Source organism: Aricia agestis, chromosome 15, assembly GCF_905147365.1.
Source record: "Aricia agestis chromosome 15, ilAriAges1.1, whole genome shotgun sequence".
NCBI lineage: Eukaryota > Metazoa > Arthropoda > Insecta > Lepidoptera > Lycaenidae > Aricia > Aricia agestis.
This window is the reverse complement of record NC_056420.1, coordinates 2,046,465-2,068,170: the sequence shown is the minus strand read 5'-3', so window position 1 is coordinate 2,068,170 and position 21,706 is coordinate 2,046,465. Positions and strand designations below refer to the sequence as shown.

At 40.2% G+C, this 21,706-nt stretch overlaps 1 protein-coding gene across 1 annotated transcript in view; it reads right to left on the bottom strand.

Annotated features, from left to right (window-relative positions):
• Positions 1-19,613, bottom strand: part of LOC121734288 (clavesin-1-like) — a 30,113-nt gene extending 10,500 nt beyond the window's left edge. The window contains exon 1 of the mRNA XM_042124811.1: positions 19,535-19,613. The gene's annotated coding sequence lies outside the window, so the exon portion shown is untranslated. The remainder of the gene's footprint in view (positions 1-19,534) is intronic.
• Between the last annotated feature and the right edge of the window lie 2,093 nt (positions 19,614-21,706).

Genomic DNA, 21,706 nt, shown 5'->3' with positions numbered 1-21,706 from the left:
AAAGAGTTCCCTCAAAAACTAAAAAAAGCAAAAGTTATAAAAGGTGAGTTTTAACTTTTAAGTAAAATACTTTGATGATTTTGGTTTATTTTAACCGTTCTTTAAAATTAGAATTTAGAAGATTTAAGAATGTTTTCTTTGTTGGAAAGGTGTCGACTGCCGTTATGCGTAAACTAGATAGAATGTTATCGTTAATTTCGTTATGAATACAATATGCGCTCTGCAGGCAACAACAGTTGTTAACAACAAATAAAGTAATTGTTGAACAACTACTCGTATTTTAAATATGATAATTATTGTTAAGTTTCTCACACCAAATAAAAATATACAGTCGACCATAGCACCTTTTTGGGAGTCGGTAAATATACTGCTTTCAACTGTTAGATCAAGAATCAATAATTTACTTTTTTCAATAAGGCATGCAACATAGTTTGAAAATATACAGATAATATCTCTTGCACAGCGCGGCGGCGCGGCGGCGCGGCGTGAGGAAACTGCGAGGCTATATTTAGATAATTATGTGTTATTATTTATTACATAACATTTTACAGTGCAACACAATTGCACTTTAGACGCAAGTTTGCAGTTACGTTACATGAAACAGAGGACTTTTTTATGATATTGCTGGGTGTATGTAATTCCTTTCTCATAATAAATTTTAAATAAATTTAATAAATTAAAACTGAACCGGCTAGTGAAAGCTTACTATTAACTTAAGAAATCTTTTGTTTTATGAAATAAGGGAGCAAACGAGCAAACGGGTCACCTGATGGAAAGCAACTTCCGTCGCCCATGGACACTCGCAGCATCAGAAGAGCTGCAGGTGCGTTGCCGGCCTTTTAAGAGGGAATAGGGTAATAGGGGAGGGTGGGATGGGAATAGGGGAGGGTAGGGAAGGGAATAGGGTAGGGGATTGGGCCTCCGGTAAACTCACTCACTCGGCGAAACACAGCGCAAGCGCTGTTTCACGCCGGTTTTCTGTGAGAACGTTGTATTTCTCCGGTCGAGCCGGCCCATTTGTGCCGAAGCATGGGTCTAAGTGTATAATTTTGTAATTATAATTTATAATGTACATTGTACAGTCTACACAACAAAAAATATATATTACGTATTTTGCCAAAATACTGCAAATCTTTTGCTAAAACTTTTAACTTACATTTTTGTTTCTAAAAAATCATATTGCCAATTTGCTAAATACAATAGGTATGAATTATAATGCATGATCTTTGTCTTTCACATAGCAGAGATCACAATGGTTCCGCCGTGGCAATGAGATAGAGCATTACACGAAATCTCAAGGTCTTCTGACTAACGCTAATGCTAATTGCTAGTTGCTACCTACTTGACTATAGTCTATAATACTTGTATGTACTATGTAGCATGTACTAAAGTAGTACTAGATGACGCCCGGCGCCCGCAACTCCGTTGCGACAAAATACGCTTCTCGCGCGTGAACCGTATATTTTTCCAGGATGAAATTATTATTCTGCCTAGGCCTGTGGGCGGCTGATCGAGGGATCACCGTCCACAATATAGGCCTCGAGGAGAAAGGCACCCCCGATGCCCGGGGAGCCTCTCGGTGCAGATAGGCGGCGGCAAAGGCTGCTGCAGTCGAAGTGATGCCGGAAGCGGCAAACGCTGCGGAGGACGCGGTTGAATGCTTGCGATCCCGATCCTTTCGCGTGTAGCGTTGACGAGGGCATGGGGTGGTTTTAGTCGGTAAACCTCTGTGGAGGGAGTCCGACATACCCCTGCCCCTTCCCCCGAGGGGGCGGGGGATGCGTAAAGCATTTCCCCTCCTCAAAAAAAAAGGATGAAATTATTCTATAGCTATGTCCACACTGATATCATGTATTTGAATGGCTTAGTGGTTACGAGTGTGGCTCTTAACTCGGAGTTTGTGGGTTCGATTCCCGAGTTGGAAACATGTTATTTCCAAGTTTGGTTAGGACAAAGCAGGCTGATTACCTGATTGTCTGACAAGTAAGATGATCTATGCGTCGGATGGGCATGTAAAAAGTCGGTCCTGCGCCTGATCTCTCGTCGGTCGTGTCGGTCTTCCGTCCCACTGGGTTATGAGAGCAAAGGAATAGAGAGTGCTCTTGTGTACTGCGCACACACTTGGGCACTATAAAATTACTCCTGCGTAACTGGCCTGGTTTCAATGAAACCGGCCACCGTCACCGAAACCGGTGTGGGTGCTATATTATTATGCGCTTTCGTCTTCAATTTTCATCATCTTCTTTCGTTTTGGCGCATTCAATAATTGAATGCGTCAACGAACGCAACGCCAACATTGTCATTTTTGCGTCATGCGTCGCGGGCATGCCTCAGCATGTATGACCAACGTTCGCTGTTGACTGCGCTATAACGCATGCCCTTGATGAACAGGCAAAGGCACAGTGTGGACAAAGCTTACGTCCTTTCCCGGGACTCAAAGTATCTCTATACCAAACACAAACACCGCATTCACAAGACAACCGCCTTCAGATTCTGAGTGCGGCAGTTTATCTCAGGGTCTACACAGACGGACCGCATTTCAACTGCAATCCAACTGCCAATTGCAGTTCAAGTGCAGTTTGAATGAAGTTGACACGACTGCAATACGACTGCAATAGAACTGCAAACCAAACAGTTCTCTGCACGCCGACTGCAACTGAACTGCAATCCGACTGCGCGTTTGCTTTGCAGTCGTGTCAACTGCATTCAAACTGCACTTGAACTGCAATTGATGCACTTGGATTGCAGTGGAAATGCGGTCCGTCTGTGTAGACCCTTAGATATAGAGTTCTTTTAAGTTAACACTTAACAGAATACAGTGCCAGCATATTCAAATAGCTCCTAAACAAGAAACGTCAATGACCGCTGGTGCCACTTTCAATAATTTTGACTATAGTCGCGTGGAACATCTGCGTATTTACTTAGAGCAGGGGTTCCCAATCTTTTGCAGCCTGGCGCGGTTACACGTCAAAACTCACAATATTTTGTCACGGCGGCCTACTCTACCTGGCTATTAGAAAAATATACATACATAAATAAACACCTTTAATGATTATAATAATTACGTTTTTTTTTTTTTTTTGCTGATGACTGGTCAAGTAGCCCTGATGTCACTGCGACCCTTGAGGATCTATTGTGACTCCTTCGCATTAGAGTACCGTCCCTAACGGTAACCTAACGTAACCTTTTTTTTTTGATGCGCAGGGGAAACCCATCATGGGTCCCCCGAGTCGGGTATGTGCCTCAGTTAAGCTGAAGCACCCTGGGGGTATGTGGGACTCTTACCCACTAAAACCACCTGCGGTTGCCTTCAGCCGTATACGGAGGGATGTCCTGGATCTGTCTAACACAGGACTCCCTCCACGACCGGCCGGTCTACCTCACAAGGGACCGGACTTCCACCAAGTTAGGGAACGCTTAGGCAAACTAAAGCGTTCCCCTCGGCGCCGGGACTAGCTAAGCCGGGCAGGTACCCATCCTGACCCGGAGCCCCGTGGGACGAGAGTTATTGGAGGTTCGCATAGCGACGCCTCCGCCCTCCCGTCCTACGCCGGCGGAGCGGAATGGGAAATGCCGGACTTACCCCCTGGGCTCCAACTGAGGCCCAAAGAATACCTCAAGAAGATGACATCACCCCGGAAGATCAAGACTTCGAAGACATCCCAGTCAAGAAGATGACTTCCGGGAAGATGACAGCAGCTACCAACCAGGTGGCCAACATACCAAAACCCTCAATAACACCAGAGGGTACGGCACTTAAGCCCCTTCAGGGCAAATAACTGTTTGACGCGGAAAATGTATGTTACCGAAATTATAATAAAAAAGAGACAAAAATAAAATAGAATTTAACAAGGGCACGGGCCACCTAGGCCTGTGGAAAAAAAAAACCCAACGCTGCTCATAAATTGAACGATTTGGTTGGGGTTGGTGCCACTAATTTCCTCGGTGGATGTGTATTCGTAGCAACCAAGGTATCTATCTGTTCTTGCTCTGTAGTAGAGCAGGGCAGTCAAGGAGAAGGTGTATAGGTGTTTCATCCTCCTCCTCGCAGAATCTGCAAGTCATTAAGCTACTAACACCTATTCTGTTAAGGTGCTTATTGAGCTTGCAGTGCCCAGTTAGGCTTCTGGTAAGGATTCTTAATTGACTCCTACCCATGGTGAGCACTATTCCTGACAGTTTCTTGTTGAAGCCAGAAATTAGTGCCTTAGAGTGTTCAAGGCCAGGGGTCTCAACCCATTGCTTCCTGCTCAGTTTGAGAACCCATTCCTCGAGCACTTGCTTTGTGGTACTGGGAGATATTCCACAGACTGGTTCTGGGCCATATATGAGACTCTCAGTCCCAAGCCTAGCCAGTTCGTCCGCGGTTTCGTTACCGGGTACGTTACTGTGGCCCGGGACCCATACTAGGCGTATTTTGTTGTCCTTTTCTAGCATGTTCAACGTCTCAATGCATTCCAGAACCAATTTCATTACGTTATGCAGGTAAATAATAACAAACAAAATAGTTTTAATCATCTACCTGCTTTACATATTTTATTACGTTAATATTATAATTTTATTTTATAATATTTGTGGCTTTGGATAATGATTGAGGATCGACTCACGCCCCCTCTTGCCTTTCCACGGCGCACCAAGGTCCAAGGCGCCGCGGCGCACACTTTGGGAACCCCTGACTTAGAGATAATCAACAAAAATTTGACCTTAGCGTCACGTGTTGCAAAGACCTGTGAGAAACGTGAGGTGAAGTGGCACACCGCAAACTAAGCCTTGAACTTCATGATTTCCTAATACTTGCTGCGTTCAATTCCAAATCAATTTGGTTTTGGTCCCGCTCTCCACAATTTTCAACATCAAATTGAATGGACGTTCCTGGACCCAAGCCACGCTACCCGTAAGGTTCGGTGGCGGAAGACGGAAAACTTTTGACGTAGCATTACCGGCGCTCTTGTCCTCAGTTCACGCAAATCGCCAAATAATAGCCAAAATTTTAGAGCTCTCATCTTGCCCATTAGACATTCCCTTTGCGGACGAGGCCAAGGACGCCTGGGATATTGCTAGTGCCGGCAGCGAGGTCCCCAAAAACACATCTTCACAGAGGCTCTTGGACGGGCCCGTCTGCGAACTGGTGCGTAATAAAATTTTAAACATGCCTACCAGCGTCGCAGAACGCGCTCAACTTTTGGCCGTGGACAGGGGGGAGTCGGGAACTTGGTTTCAGGCACTACCATCCAAAAACACAGGAACATTGCTGGACCGAAATACATTCCGCCTAGCCACCATCCCCCATCAGCATGTTTGCGGCGCGCACGTAGACAGCTGCTACGGTCATCACGGGTTGTGCTGCTCGTGAAGCGCTGGACTGAACGACCTCATTCGTTGGGCTCTTGTCACTGCTGGCGTGCCTGTGATACTGGAGCCCTCCGGTTTGGTGCGCGACGATGGCAAGAGACCCGATGGAATGACCCTGGTTCCCTGGAATGTGGGACGAGCCCTTGTGTCGACACATTCGTCTCGTCCCATGTTCAGGGCACCTAAAGCTGTGCAGGCGCTGCCGCCATCCAAGCAGAGAACCTCAAGCGGCGCAAATATGAGAAACTCAGCGGAGATCTCATATTTGAACCGTTTGGGGTAGAAGCCCTAGGCGCATGGGGTCCGGGGGCACATAGGCTTTTTAGAAAAATATCTGAAAAGCTTATTGAAGCCACCCGAGACCCCAGAGCCGGGAGCTACCTGGCACAGCGGATAGCAATTGCCATCCAACGTGTCAATGCTGTCAGCTTGCTGGGCACTCTGCCAGGTGGGGACGACCTGGAGAAGTTTTTCTTTCATAGTTTTACTTTTTTATGTTTGTATAATACATATGTTTATTATTAGATTGTATTTCTAGTGATAAATTGTATGGTTTAGGGTTAACTATGTTATTCGATGTTCATTTGGTTTCACATTTCGCAATAAAATATTGGATTTTTAATTAACATGGTTTTAAGTTAACATGGCGGTTAGCGACTTTGAAGTACATAGTATATATATTCAACCAGTGGAGTTTTTGGGAAAATAATACGTCTTGTAATAAAATCTGTGATCTGAGGAATGAGTGGAAATTGGTATAATTGAGAATTTATTACCAGTGCCGTGTTAGTGCAAAGTGCGATTTTGAAAAGGGTATCATTTAAGCTATCACCAATTTAATTAGTTTTGTGTTTCTTAAATAATAGGGTTTGTCCTCAAAATAGTAGATCTGTCACCAAAATGTAGTCACCAAACAATGCAAAATCAGTTCCACAATAAATCACCTAAAATCCTGAGATATAAGGTCTAGTACCAAATAAATGTTTTTGTATGTATTATAATAGGTGTGTCCTAATAAGTATTTAAGCAAACCAATTTAAAGAGATCACCAATAAATCATATTATGTTACTAGAAAATTGCATTAAGTTCAAATAAAAAATTAGGGTTGTCATCATCGTTTCAACCAAAAGATTCTGCTACTTAACTAGACTCCCAAGGTTCTAAATTTCCACTGGTAGTATAAATTATATTTAAATAAAATTTTTAGCAGAGTAGTAAATAAAACAATTAAAGTCAAAATAATCAATATTTATTGTTTAAAATAATTACCACTGAACAATCAGCGCTGGTTTAAAATAGCTGGCTTATGGCTAGCAGAATAGTAGATAAAACAATTAAAGTTAAAATAATTAAAAAAAATCGAACCTAGTTACCTACTACCCATCGTTGAGGCCGGATTGGTCAATTTTTAAAGCGCGCCAATTTGTCTCCGCCCCTTTGATCATTTTTTCATTAAAATTATAAATTGATGTATTAAATTGGTAACGAATACTATTAATTTAATATCTGAACGAAATAAAATGTTACTACTGTATTGGTGACAAAATATCAAATAAAAAGGAGTCGCAGTCAGGGATCGCTAATCGATTTATTTGGTGACAGATCTACCATTCTGAGCATAGAGCTATTATTTAAGTAACAAAACTGTTATTATAAGAACGAAGTTTATATTTATGTAATGCAATATAATTTTATTGGTTATCGATCTCTTATTTTACACATATATTAACATTAATTTGATAATTCATACCTGGGAACAATTTTTGTTTATCTGAGAACGAAAATATTTCGTGGCGATAGATCTATTTATTAGGTGATACAACTTGATGACAAATATAAATTTTGGTGATAGAAAATATAGTTCCCTTTTGAAAATAACCTGCAGCAATTCGCAAAGGACTTTTTGCAAAGAATTGTTGTTTACAAAAAGATCTTGTCGAGTTAGTGAAGTGCAGTAGCAACAGTTCTAAAGAAATATGGCCTTCGATTTGAAATATTATGTATTATATATTTTCTTTTGATATTTCTGTGTAATTATTTTTATTCTAAGAAATATAACATAATTTAAGTATATAATATTTTACTTCAGAGGCTATAAAATATAAAAGGTCTTGTTGGCGGTTGTAAAATTTTAGTACGACCATAAATTGCGAAACAGTATCGTAATCTCTACCATAATACCTGAAATATTCTAACTGTAATAATTGTTTTGGGCTCAACATAATCAACATAATATAACATTAAACAATAAACATACATAGACTAACAAAATATACAGGGTGTAACAAAAATAAGTGATAATACTTTAGGGTGTGTACGTGTTCCTTGTAGAGAGTTCACTGTGAAAGTAGCAGCTCTGAAAGACGAAAAAATCACGTCACGAGTTTCCCCATACAAAATTGAAAAAAGTGTTGGTCTTTCAGCGCTGCTACTTTTACAGTGAAGTTTCTACAAGGAACACGTACACGCCCTAAAGTATTATCACTTATTTTTGTTACACCCTGTAGAATGTAGGTACGTATGGCACTCAGGGACTGCCGTTTGCCGCGGCAAAGCTGCATAGCATTCCTTATCAACTAATGCGATTAAAATGAGGACAAATGACGCTATGTAGCAATAGCATGCCGTAGGGTCTATCTCTATCATGTCAATTGTCGTGTCAAACATGTCACGAAATAGCTTCCACATGTCAAGATATAGCTGTCATATTATGTCCGGTCGGAGTGGGGGGAGGGGGTTGTTAGGTTATTTTCGTTACGGAATATCTTGATTCAAGGAATAGCTTAAAAATCGCGCAGGACACTTAACATTTTTACCACATGAAATTCTATTCTATGCATGGTAGAAACTCGATTATCCGGCTCTAAGTTATGCGGACGATTATCCGGACTGCCACTGAATATGTCTTAGTTTTCAACTTTTCAATAAACATTGACATTCTGTGTTCCTTTTAACAAAGACATTATGTACTGAGCAGCACCAAACTCTTTTCTTCATACATTCGATTATGTCTAACAACAACAGTCCGACTATTTCGGCAGTTTAAGCATTAAAGGTAACAGACAGACCGAACGTCAGAAACACTTTCGCATTTGTAATATTACTCTCTAGATATTGTCGGACTTCGTAGTGCAAAAATTAGCTTACCGCAGGGGATCCATACATTATTTCAGAATGAAAAGTATCCTACAGTACTCCCAAATTAATAATGCGCATGAATGACCGTGAATAATGACGGTATTAGAAATAATACGTGGGAGAGCCATGCTTCGGCACGAATGGGCCGGCTCGACCGGAGAAATACCACGTTCTCACAGAAAACCGGCGTGAAACAGCGCTTGCGCTGTGTTTCGCCGAGTGAGTGAGTTTACCTGAGGCCCCATTCCCTACCCTATTCCCTTCCCTACCCTCCTCTATTCCCTTTCCTTCCCATCCCTACCCTCCCCTATTACCCTATTCCCTCTTTAAAGGACGGCAACGCACCTGCAGCTCTTCTGATGCTGCGAGTGTCCATGGGCTACGGAGGTTGCTTTCCATCAGGTGACCCGTTTGCTCGTTTGCCCCCTTATTTCATAAAAATAAAAATAAAAAAAATAAGCTACAGGAATATCACGACGAACTTTGACATGTAGCGTAGCCTACTAATAATAAAAACTATGTAGGTATCTTAAACGCAATGCAATTAGAAAATGCAATATCGTCTACCGTCGCTCGGGAAATACGACCATTGTCGTAAAATTTCGAAAATTTCTATGCGCATTATCACTTTGGACTCCAAAGTTTAGGTTTTGGGAGCACTGTACGTCATTAGTCATTACTATTTTCTTAGAACTCAGAGTAAATATTTTTACCTACTAAAATTAATCAAAAAGGTAAGACAGACAGACACACTATCGCATTTATGGATGCTAAGGTGTACTCGGGGAATCGAGACAGTTGCGGTCATTGACTCCCTGTCACAAAACTTGTCTAAAATGACAAATTTTTTTAACAGAAGATACCGTATTTTGCATACTCGATGTGAACTGAATATGAAGCATATCACTGAGATCTCATAAAAAGTTGACGATTATCATTCTAAGAGTTACCAAGAGGTTTTCCGACGAATCTGTAATAATCTGTGTCTTTATAAGAGGTCAATTTTATTCTGAAATATTTTAAATACAGTGCGAGCATTTTTCATTTAGCGCCTAGACTAAAAAGATCAATGACCGCTAGCGCCATGTTTCGCCGAGTACAGTATTATTTAAATAATATAGCAACTTCTTGAAAGCACCCGAACTTTCTTCGAAACTCGAAACAATACCCTTATCTCTTATGTAACCCTGGTACCCACTACAATACTCTCCCGTCTCTGTCTCAACTTCATTGTTTTAGATAATGAGTATGCCATCCCAGTAGGACTTCGTTACGAAAAGGAATCAGCGTCACATACAGGGGGAAATTTCACCAAGGTTGCAGAAGTGCGTAGGAGTAGAGCTTCAGTTAGGAACGGGAAGAAATAAATGCAGGAATACCTAATTGTGCGCGGGAATCTTGTAGGAATATTTTTTTGTTCCGAGTTCACAAAATAGTAATAATTCTTAACTAGCTCGATCACGTAATAATTAAATCTTTGTACACAGTGTAGTATATAATCAAAGAATTAAATCACAAAACTTTTTACATAAAAACATTCTCGATTAAAATATTATCGTGTTACGTACATTTTTTACAAAACCACTTTGATGGACTCGACGAAACTTTTAAATACTTACATAATTAATATTATATTCCTCAAAGTTGAACTTGAACCTATCAAAGTCAGTCAGTCAGAATTTCTGCCTGGTTTCTTCGATTTTTTGACAACACTTTTTAATGAATATCATCAAAATTTTGGAAGCAAATAAAGAAATATGAAACAACTACCAAACATCAGCTAGTCAACAACGGCATTGAAATTAAAACTCTGGAATTTTAACTTCACTGGACAGTCAAATAGGTACCTCAGAGCTTAGCACTAGGCATTAAGGCGAGTCGGCATCATTCGTTCGTCACTTCGATCTCGTCGGAGCATCGGAGCTCGCTCGTCCCACGTCGTCATTTCACTTTCATCGAGAGGGACAGTGCTACGTCACATCCCTTGACGTCACAGGGGCAGCGATGGTGGGCTTGGGACCGATCACATCCGACGATTACCAGGGGCACATAAACACAAGGATGCATCGCGACTCGCGAGCTTTCCGAAGTTCGTTCGAGACGGTAGTGGAGTTCACTATCTCTTTCTAAAGCTTCCTATCACAGCGAGAGCAGGGTCTAACATTTTATTTTGTATGTATTTGGTTTTCACTTTTCAGCACTATCATACAACCACATACAACTGACATTCCTTATTACTAGCTATTTGACCGAGCTTTGCTCGGTATTCGATTTTCTAATGGTTCCTAGCTAGATCGATTTATCGCCCCCGAAACCCCCTATATACTAAATTTCATGAAAATCCTTATATATACAAGAATTGCTCGTTTAAAGATATAAGATAACTGCTTCATACAGTTAAATGCATTTAAAATAATCGGCCAAGTACGAGTCGGACTCGTGCACGAAGGGTTCCGTACCGTTATAAAGGAAAAAAAGGCCAAAAATTGTGATTTCGTATGGGATTCCCCTTAAATTTTTATTTCATTTAAATATTATTATTAAACTAGTCATATAACTAACGCCTTTAATACAAACAAGTGCCTAGCAGTAAATGCCATTATTGATAGCGAACAAATAAACCAAAAAAATAACGTTTATTGTATGGGAGCCCCCTTTAAATATGTATAGTATTACCAACTAATATATTATATTCTGTGGTATAACCATAACTTTTTAAGTGACTATTTTGCCCGTTTTCTTTAATACTTACACCCCTTTAAAAGCGTGTCACGAATCACGATATTTTGTAACTTACGTCCAAACTACACGTTAACGTTATAAAGCCACTCTAAACTAGCGTTTGAGAATGACAAACTGCTAATACAGAGTAAAAACAAAACAAAAGTGAATTATATTTTTTACATAATATTATAGAGTTCACTAGAAGAGTTTCGGCGCTGAAGAACTAACTAGCTATTTTTGAATTTTTGTGTCGGCAAATTCATGACGACGAACTATTTCGCATAGAAACATAGTCTAAGTCAAAAGTAACCCTTTAGCGCTGTTGCTTTAACACTGAACTCTATGTATAGAGGACTTAACTTATAAAGGACACATACTCATCCTAAACTATTCTTAGTTTTGTTACAATCTGTATAAGGTATGTATATAATTGTAAACCGTCTTTGGAACTGTTTATAACATCTAAGGGACTCCGTTTACGTTTATGGTGTATTTAAATATAAACAGTAAACACACACAGTTTACAGAATTTAATAGGTACTATTTAGGTACCGTCCAAAAATCCGCCATCTGACTATGAACCTCCTTCTCTGACTACATACCTACTAAGATAGTACATCAAATTATGATTAGTCAATCGGCCTCGCTCACAAGCCGGAAGTATTATACTGTATTTAACTTTTGATACAAGGCTACCTAGATTATGTGTTGTTGTATTTTTTTTATATCAGCTGTTATAACATTACTATGGTCCAGTGACCAAACAAATAGAAATCCGTTTATTGACCTATATCTACTTTTATCTATCACACGCGTAGACAGCATAGACTATAGATCAGTATAGACAAGAGATTCGCAAACTCCTTTGTTTAGTAGTTAACTCCTTTAGTCCCCTTTCAAAACTTGATGAATCCAGTGGAGCCCTGCAGGGCAAGCATAACAACAGTAGACATAGGAAAGAATCGACATACTGACAGATTTTATCGACAAAATGGCGGATTTCCATTGTCTAACTGTTGTGGCGGTACCCACAATTCGCCTAACATTCCTGCATCGCGCTATCGAAGTTTTCTGAGCGCATCGGTATATATACGGCAGTCTTCGGCCTGACCGAGCAACACCTCGCTCGGTCGGAAGATCTTCCTTTGGCCACCACACACATATCCCACACTGTCACTTTGGCTTGTCTAACTGTCACTTTACCTATTCTTCCGTAGAAAGAAAACATTTCTATGGTGACCATGCTATGCCTGCAGCCAGCAGCAGTCCCAATACTATAGAAACTTGGTATGTATTACTTTAAGAAACAGTCGCTTTGCTTCTTAACAAATTATTTGCCTATGCTTTCTGAGAAATCAATCTAACATAGTTCTTTACTGCAATCAAAATTAATTGTCATGGACCCCCGCTTACGATTGTGGACCCTCATTTTTTGTCAGGCCCAACGAAGACCCCCGCCGTCGAGTCTCGCGTGGACCCCTGGGGGTCTTTTTTTTTTTATTAAATAAGGGGGCAAACGAGCAAACGAGTCACCTGATGGTAAGCAACTGCCGTCGCCCATGGACACTCGCAACATCAGAAGAGGTCTACTACTGGTATAGACTCTGGTTTCGGAAAAGGGAAAAATCAAGGATGACTAGGGAGATCGCAGACGACAGACTTCTTGTGCGATCTCCCTATTTGTGACCAAAGATAAAACTGATAAAATAGAATTCTTTGATTATGACATGCTCCAATTACCATCCTCACCCAATATCAAAGAACAATCTTAAAGCTGTGCGCGGCTTATAAGAACATATTTCTATCAAATATTTGCAAGTTTGAGTTTTGAAATGTTTGCTAAAAGTAGATATTTAGCGTTGTATAGTTAACACCTTCAAAGTTGTCACATTCTCCATTCTCTGCTAATATACGCGAAGTCTATAATAATTCATACGCAATAGTTATTTTTGGCCTTCGATTTTTCCAATACATAAATGTCAATTCAGCAAATACTGCAATGTTCTCGCGCTAGAGGCAGCACAAAGCTCGGCTTTTACTAGTTTACTGTATGTGCCAGAAGCGCCCTCTAGATCATTGATTCCTAAAGTGGTCCAGGTGGACCCCCGGGGGTCCACGAGAGTCCGACAGGGGTCTAGGTCAGAAATTGTTATTGTAAGAGCTTGCATATACCATATTCAGAAAGAGTGTGTCAAGACTCGCCGATGCCGGGCTGCCCGCCTAGTTAAAGTCGTGTCTGAACTCTGTCTATTAGCCTTGATTTGAAAAGCACAGCGACTGTTACATAAAATTAATGAATGAATGAAAACATTTATTTCAGACAATATGCCCATAGTGTTGTTAGTGTGTTAGTTACAAAAATAATAGCAAGTTTCATGGATAAGTATTGTAGGAGGGGGGGTGGGGGGGTGGGGGGTTGTTCACAGGGGCAATGTTGCCAACTATTCAAAACGTTTTCCCCCTAAAGCAACTTCAAAACCCACTAAATTTCAACCAAAACTACCCAAAAAATCAAAATATTTAAAATTGCTTGGAGTGTGTTCTACTAAGCGCTCAAAACGCTGAAATACACCTTCAACAGGCCAAACAAACAAACAGGCCAGCAGTTTTTAAATACTTCAATATTTTTTTCATTACTTACAACGACAATAATTAATATAATAGATATTATATTAATGTCAGCCTACTGTGCAGTGTCAGCTGGTACGACTCAAAAGACTATAAAATATGAAATGAATACGAGTATACGTAATATAATAGTTCCTCCATTTAAATTCTTCTGCACCCGCGTTCCCTCTTAAAGTATGTTGGCAGCATATAAATAAGTCTATGTTGGCAGCTATTATTTATCACTTAAATTAATACCTACCAAACTTAGACATACTAAAACGCTAACAGTGTGCAAAAAGTTTTGTAAAAAATTCACGGTCACTTTCAAAAAGAAGAATAAACTATTTACATAATAATAATAATAATTTATTTATATATAATAATAATAAATTATATATATTTGCATACATAATGTATAAAGTCAGTGTTATCAACGTACTAGATGACGCCAAAATTTTTGAATCGCGTGGAAACCGTACATTTTTTCGGGATAAATTCTATGTATTCCTAGTATGTTCTTTTTCGGGTCTTAAAGTATCTCCATATTATCAAATTTTAGCAAAATCAAACTAAGTGGTTTGGGCGTGAAGAGGTTACAGACAGACAAACAGACACACTTTGGCGTTAAAAACCTTGTGTCTACAACCAGACATTTTTATAAGGCTTTGGCCCACACCACATTTTGATGTGGGCCAAATTTTTTGAGGGGGACATCAAAATATCGTCACCACTTGAATGATTTGTAGTCAGTAGTGTATTTAATTGACTGTTGACGATTGTGAACGTTTCATCATCATCTCCTTAAGCAGTTTTTACATTGAACGATACGATATCGCTTGAAGCGTGCGATAATGTGAGAAATGTTTGATGGACGTTACGATTTAGGATATAACATCGCTGCGTCTTGACAATGCCAGGTAAATAGAGATTTTATAAAGTATTTTTAGAGTATCCATTATACCAAAGAAGACCGCACTAGGTATAAGTGTAACTACTAACTACACTGCTGCGTAAAGGCGTAACTGCACAGCAGCGGAGCTCTGACTACACTCTTCATTGAACTGCTGTGCCGTGTCGCGTCGCTGGCTGCAGGGAATATTGCAGTTTCACATTGAACTTTGGCGAATAGCCTCGTATAAGATATCGTATCGAGTGGTATGAAAAGCGCTTTACAGTAAATGTTTTATAGCTGCTCTACACAATTTACAGGTTACTTCATACTTCCCAATGTTGCCATACTTATAAGTTTTATGGCCGGTTTCTCAACGTTTAATTTAAACATAGATACTTCATTTAATCATAAATTATAAATCTTAAACACTAACTAGCAGTTAGTAACACTAAAACAATTACTAAAAAGCGTGTAACCGTTTTGAATCTCAAACAGAGAGCTACAAGGCAAACGAGCAAACGAGCCACCTGGTGTAAAGCAACTACCGTCGCTCATGGACACTCGCAACATCAGAAGAGTTGCAAATGCGTTGCCGGCCTTTTAAGAGGGAATACGCTCTCTTAAAATTAAAATCCTTGTATGTAAGCATTTTAACTAAAGTTCATCTTAACTTAATCCTTAATTCACTTCCTAAGTCCCAGGGACTCACATCAAAATTTGAAACGGCATGACACGGGCGACGCGTGACGCGACGTGGTGCCGCGGCCGAGAGGATGAGTGCGTACTGCGTAGTTGCGTACGTATACCATATTTGGTGAATAATAATAATACTCCCCACACCGGTTTCGGTGACGGTGGCCGGTTTCATTGAAACCAGGCCAGGTACGCAGGAGTAATTTTTATAGTGCCCAGGTGTGTGCGCAGTACACAAGAGCACTCTCTATTCCTTTACTCTCATAACCCAGTGGGACGGAAGACCGACACGACTGGTGAGAGATCAGGCGCAGGACATTTACATGCCCATCCGACGCATGGATCATCTTACTTGTCAGACAATCAGGTGATCAGCCTGCACTGTCCTAATCAAACTTGGAAATAATGTTATGTTTCCAACGCGGGAATCAAAACCCTCGACCTCTGAGTCAAGAACGACGCTCTAGACCACTGGACCACGGAGGCGTTTGGTCATTGGTGAGTTAATACGACGAGTGAGTCCCAGGGACCCGTGAATTATGTTATGATTATTTTTATTTACTTATAAAAGTTTTGATATATTATTTTTTCACCGTTATTGTAATTTAAATTATGTAGGTATGCTTTATTTTTCTGTTGTAGGATTGCAAAATGGCTCTAAAAAATGACTTTATCAATCTAAGAGAAGACGGAGCAGATTCCATTCTGGAAGCCTGGCTTCAAGAAGATTTGGACGAAAATTGACATTCCTGAAGATGTGAGCCACCCTGAAACAAGTTAGCTAGGGGGGAAAGTATTTCTACAACACCTGATGATGATTTTATCGAAACCGGTCGTGTTAAACATAATTGTTATTAATAAAAGTAGAAAAAGTGCATGAAAAGTGTATATTATTACTGTGAAACTATTACTATTTATATATAACTTAAGGGAAAGTATTCTTAAAATTAAAATCCTTGTATGTAAGCATTTTAACTGTAGTTCTACTGAACTTAAAAAGACTACTTGACTTTAAATTACCAAATGCGTCATTGATTTTTTGGGGACGAAAATATAGTATAGTTCAACTGCTGTTGTCATCAAAATTACCATTTTTCAACCTCGTTACTGGATAATAAAGCTCAAAAGTTACAAGCTAGTAACTGTACAATGACTTGTAAGCTTATGCTCATAGTTTTTTAATGAAATAACTAAAAGGTCAGTCAGTTGATAGGTAAGGTGTTTGAAGTTAAATCTAGTGGAAATATACTGCAAGGTTACATTGAATAAATTATCTTGTTCTGAATGCAGTCGTCTAATCATTTATGATTAAATATTGCCAATCAACCGTTTGTCTCCAAAATACTCTATGGTCTATCTCTATAGTACATATAAGAGTGTAATAGAGACTATAATAATATAGTAGTTTATTATAATATAGTATAGATTGTATACTAATGCTAGCTTTTGCGCGCGGCTTCGCTCGCGTTAAGAAGTATTTATTATTGAGTATTAATTAGTTTTTAAAGTTTCAGCCCGATCGGTTTAAAATTGGCAAAGTTCCATTACAAACTTTCATCCCCTATTTTTCCCTTGGGGGTAGAATTATTGATCAAAATCCTTTCTTAGCGGATGCCTACGTCATAACATCTACCTTTTTTTTAACATGGGGAAATGCTTTACGCATCCCCGGCAAATCGGGGATATCGGCCGGGATATGTGGGACTCCTGTCTGCCCACTAAAACCCCATGGTGCTCCACTCCTCGCTTAAGGCAGAGTTGCGGGTACGATATAATAATAATATAATGTAATAATAATAATATCTATGGACGCTTCACACCACGTCAGTCTGGCCCCGTGCTAAGTACCTAAAGGACTTGTGTTACAGGTACCAGACAACGGAAATATATTTAATACTATTATACTATACATATATTTAAGATTTTTATTATATCATACACATATTTAATACACATCCAGACCCGGGAACATTGAAAATTTTGTTCCGTCGGCGGGATTCGAACCCGCGACCCCCGGCTTGAGCTACCGACGCGCTCACCACTGAGCCACAGAGGTCGTCGATAGAACCTACCACAACTTAAACTAAAGCTGGATAATAAACTCCGCTGGTACTTTTTACCTCTGTAAAGGTCACAAACATGTAAACTTTCAGCTTTCCTAAACTGCTGTAGGTCTGGCCGTCGCAGGCTCTTACTCTATCAGTGCAAATGTCAAAATGGCAAAAAATAACTGCATATCAATCAATAGTGCCTGGTATTACCGTATGCGCCTTGACATTATACAGGTCTCGGCCAACATGTTTCATACTTAACCAATTCATTCGATACTTATAACAAATAACAGTATTTTGAGTTTTATAACGAAACTTTAGTTTTTAACTCGACTGCGACGAAGCCAAATGGAAGTAATGATTTTCGCAGTCCATGTTTATGATAATAATAATAATAGCTCCCACACCGATTTCGGTAACGGTGGCCGGTTTCATTGAAACCAGGCCAGCTACGCAGGAGTAATTTTATAGTGCCCAAGTGTGTGCGCACTACACAAGAGCACTCTCTATTCCTTCACTCTCATAACCCAGTGGGACGGAAGACCGACACGACTGGCGAGAGATCAGGCGCAGGAGTCAGGACCGACTTTTTTACATGCCCATCCGACGCATGGATCATCTTACTTGTCAGACAATCAGGTGATCAGTCTGCATTGTCCTAACCAAACTTGGAAATAACATGTTTCCGACGCAGGAATCGAACGCTCTGTACCACTAGACCACGGAGGCGTCATGTTTATGATATTATGTATGTGACATGTGTAATATATAATTTAACTCCTTAATGTTAGAATTTTTAAAAATTATGCCTTACCCTAAGAGCCATTGCCCATAGGTGTGCGACGTTTCAAGTTTCTAGCACTAAAAGTTTGGCCAATCAATGATCTATCAGTCAACTGTCAATCCACGAATCCCTAACTAAAAGGGTTTGGTTAATATTGGCGTCATTTTCAAATTTCGCAGCCACTCACCAAAAAGGCATATTATGAAAGAACATATCAAGGGGAGTAAACTTTATTATGGGGGACATATAGCTAAAGCATAAGCAATTGTTGGTCAGACATTGGCAACTCACCAAGGAGAATAATTATTGCTCACGGAATCATACAATTAACGACTTGACCGATTTCGATAAAATTAAGCGCATTAAGTAGGTATATCTTGAGTAGAAAATGACATGGTACTTTAAAAGGCGCGCAAATGCACGGTTTCTTCGGGTTTTTTTTTACGCGCACAGAGTGGCTAAAAACAGCTAACCAAATAAGATAATATTATGGTCGAATGCCCATTTAGAAAGTTAAAAATTGTACACCTGTTTCGAGTTTGACCTACTGAGCGGACGTTTTGATGGGTTCTGTTATTTTGATTTATTGAGTGTAGAATCTAGGATGTCCAAACTCTAGACATTGCGTGATATGACCTATTTCCACTCATGTTATCCTGGTACACTCCAAGCGACTACTACAATCTCAGCGACGCGACAGACACAGTTAAAATATAAACATGTGACATGACACACTGGGAAATAATTTATTCGAAAATAGTTAATTATCGGGTTTACGTCGTTTATAATAAATAATAATCAATAAGTATAAGTTATTTCAGGTATAAAAATGATGCATACAAAATTTCAACAAAATAGCCGTTTCGAAGAAGTTAAAAAAAACCGCAAGACAAAAATTTTGTGTACTTATGTCAAATATGTTTTGTTTTAAAAACGAATACAAGAATTGACTCAGCTGTTTTTTGCGTTTTCTGGGCAGTAGTTTAAAACTTGGATTATAACTTGCCTTTGATTACTAAGTAACTTCCATTCCGTTGCATTTGGAAGAACAACCATTCCCCGTTACCGTTATGTACGCTCAAACAAGTCAACGAAATTGATAATTTAAAAATATAAACAATAATATTATTATTCATGAATAGAGATTAAAAATAACGCTAATTATTATAGAATCTATTGTCAATTTCAACGTATTATTACAAGTTTAGTTTAGTTTTTTACATCTTTATTAATAGAAATAACAATTAAAATTTAAACATTGTTATTATTCTAGTAACAATAAATCATACCTCAAGTCCTCAACAAATTAACTACAACACAATTCACATCACTCAACAACAACATCCAACAACAACACAGCGAGACGACCGCGAAGGCACTGACAACATCGCCGCGTTATGTCAATGGTGTCATGACTCATGTCGCCGTGAACTTACAAGGTGAAGTGTCCTGACTCCTGACTCAGGACACTTCACCGCGCGTTCTGTCAGGACTCCTGACACCATATATACAGGGTGTAACAAAACTCAGTGATAATACTTTAGGGTGTGTATTTTTGTGTAATGTGTATGAATCCCGATTCCCATGTATAGAGTTCCCTGGAAAATTAGCAACTAGCTTCGGCACAAATGGGCCGGCTCCACCGGAGAAATACCACGGGCTTACAGAAAACCGGCGTGAAACAGCGCTTGCGCTGTGTTTCGCCGAGTGAGTGAGTTTACCGGAGGCCCACTCCCCTACCCTATTCCCTTCCCTACCTTCTCCTTTTCCTTTCCCTTCCCTTCCCTCCCCTATTACCCTATTCCCTCTTAAAATGCCGGCAACGCACCTGCAGCACTTCTAATGCTGCGAGTGTCCATGGGCGACGGAAGTTGCTTTCCATCAGGTGACCCGTTTGCTCGTTTTCCCCCTTATTTCATAAAAAAATACGCAAAAGTCGTAGCAGAGGGCGCTACGAGCACATACAGTAAATAAATAATCCGACTAAAATCTTGAATCGAAACTGAACATTGACTAAAAGCTCAAGTTATGGACGTGGTTGTAACCAATCACAAAACGAATTAATTGGACTGCGAACATGCCATTTTGATCTCTGAATGTCTTAGAATGTACCGTGCCCGTAGGCCGTAACGTCGTAGAAATTCGATCATCTGAGAACCGTACTTTTTGCCGGAATTAAAATTACTATCCTATGTTAAACCCTAAACCCCTGTCTAAGTCGTCTGTCTTTTAACGTTTTTGATGAATTTTGGAGACGAGCTACTTCGAGTCCCGAGTACAGACTAACTGCTGCACTCAGAATGGAATATTAATTACTTAAATGTGATTAACTTAAAATTTTGACGTAAGCCTCTTAAGCCGCTAATATTAATTACTTAAATGTGATTAACTTAAAATTTTGACATAAGACATTATCTGTCAAACTCTTCATTAAATTGAAGGTTATTCATAATTACTTAAATGTCTCTGAGTACGGCCGCGGCAGTTTTAGTTGCTCCATACCTAATTTTAAATACAAGATGTTAGTGTAAACACCGTTATCCTTGAAACCATCAAATGAGCCCGTCCAAATGAACAACTTTTTCTATGAGAGCAATGCTAGGAAATCAAAAAAATCCGTCTTCATACCCATACAAATTGCCGATCCGGGCATCCGTATGGGTATGAGGACGGCTTTTTTTTAATCCCAGCATTGTTCTTATAGAAAAAGTTGTTCATTTTGACGGGCTCATTTGATGTTTTCAAGGATAACGGTGTTTACACTAACACACGTATAAGATGTTACAGGCATGCTCTTTCACTTATTTTATGGATTTCAAGGTTTTATCTAGGTGCGGGCCGGAATACAAGGTAAATGTCCTTTTTTTACATGAGGAAATGCATTACGCATCCCCGGCGGATTGGGGACATCGGCCGGGGTATGTGGGACTCTCCGAGGAACTACCCACTAAAACCCCATGGTGCTCCACTCACCGCTTAGGCAAAGTTTCGGGCACGATCAACCCACCGCAACTTTGCCAACGGTTGTCTGTGCCAGACCCATCAAAACATGCAGGCTTTTCTAGGTCGCCTCGCGAGGTGGCCTAGAAAAGCCCACACGGTGGCCGCGATGTGCAGGAGAATCATGCGCATCTCGGCTCTCTCTGGAACTCGGTGGGGCGGCGGTGTCCCCACACTACCACCCCGAGTATCCTGGCTAAGGCAAGGCGCTGCGGCCACTCCGTGGTGCGCGTCTTCTCCTCGGCCGTCTCAAGGGGTCGAACGCCTCCCGTTCTCTCCTGCGCTCGGCCTCCTTTGCAGTGATGACATCCTGGGCAAAGTCATTCACCGCCTGCCACGCAATCTCGCTGCTCAACATTGCCCGGATTATTGCTGGCAGGGAGAGGTCCACTCACATGGCAGCCGTAAGGGCCGCGCGTTGTTCCGTCCAAGATGGATATGAATCCATCTTGGATCAATCC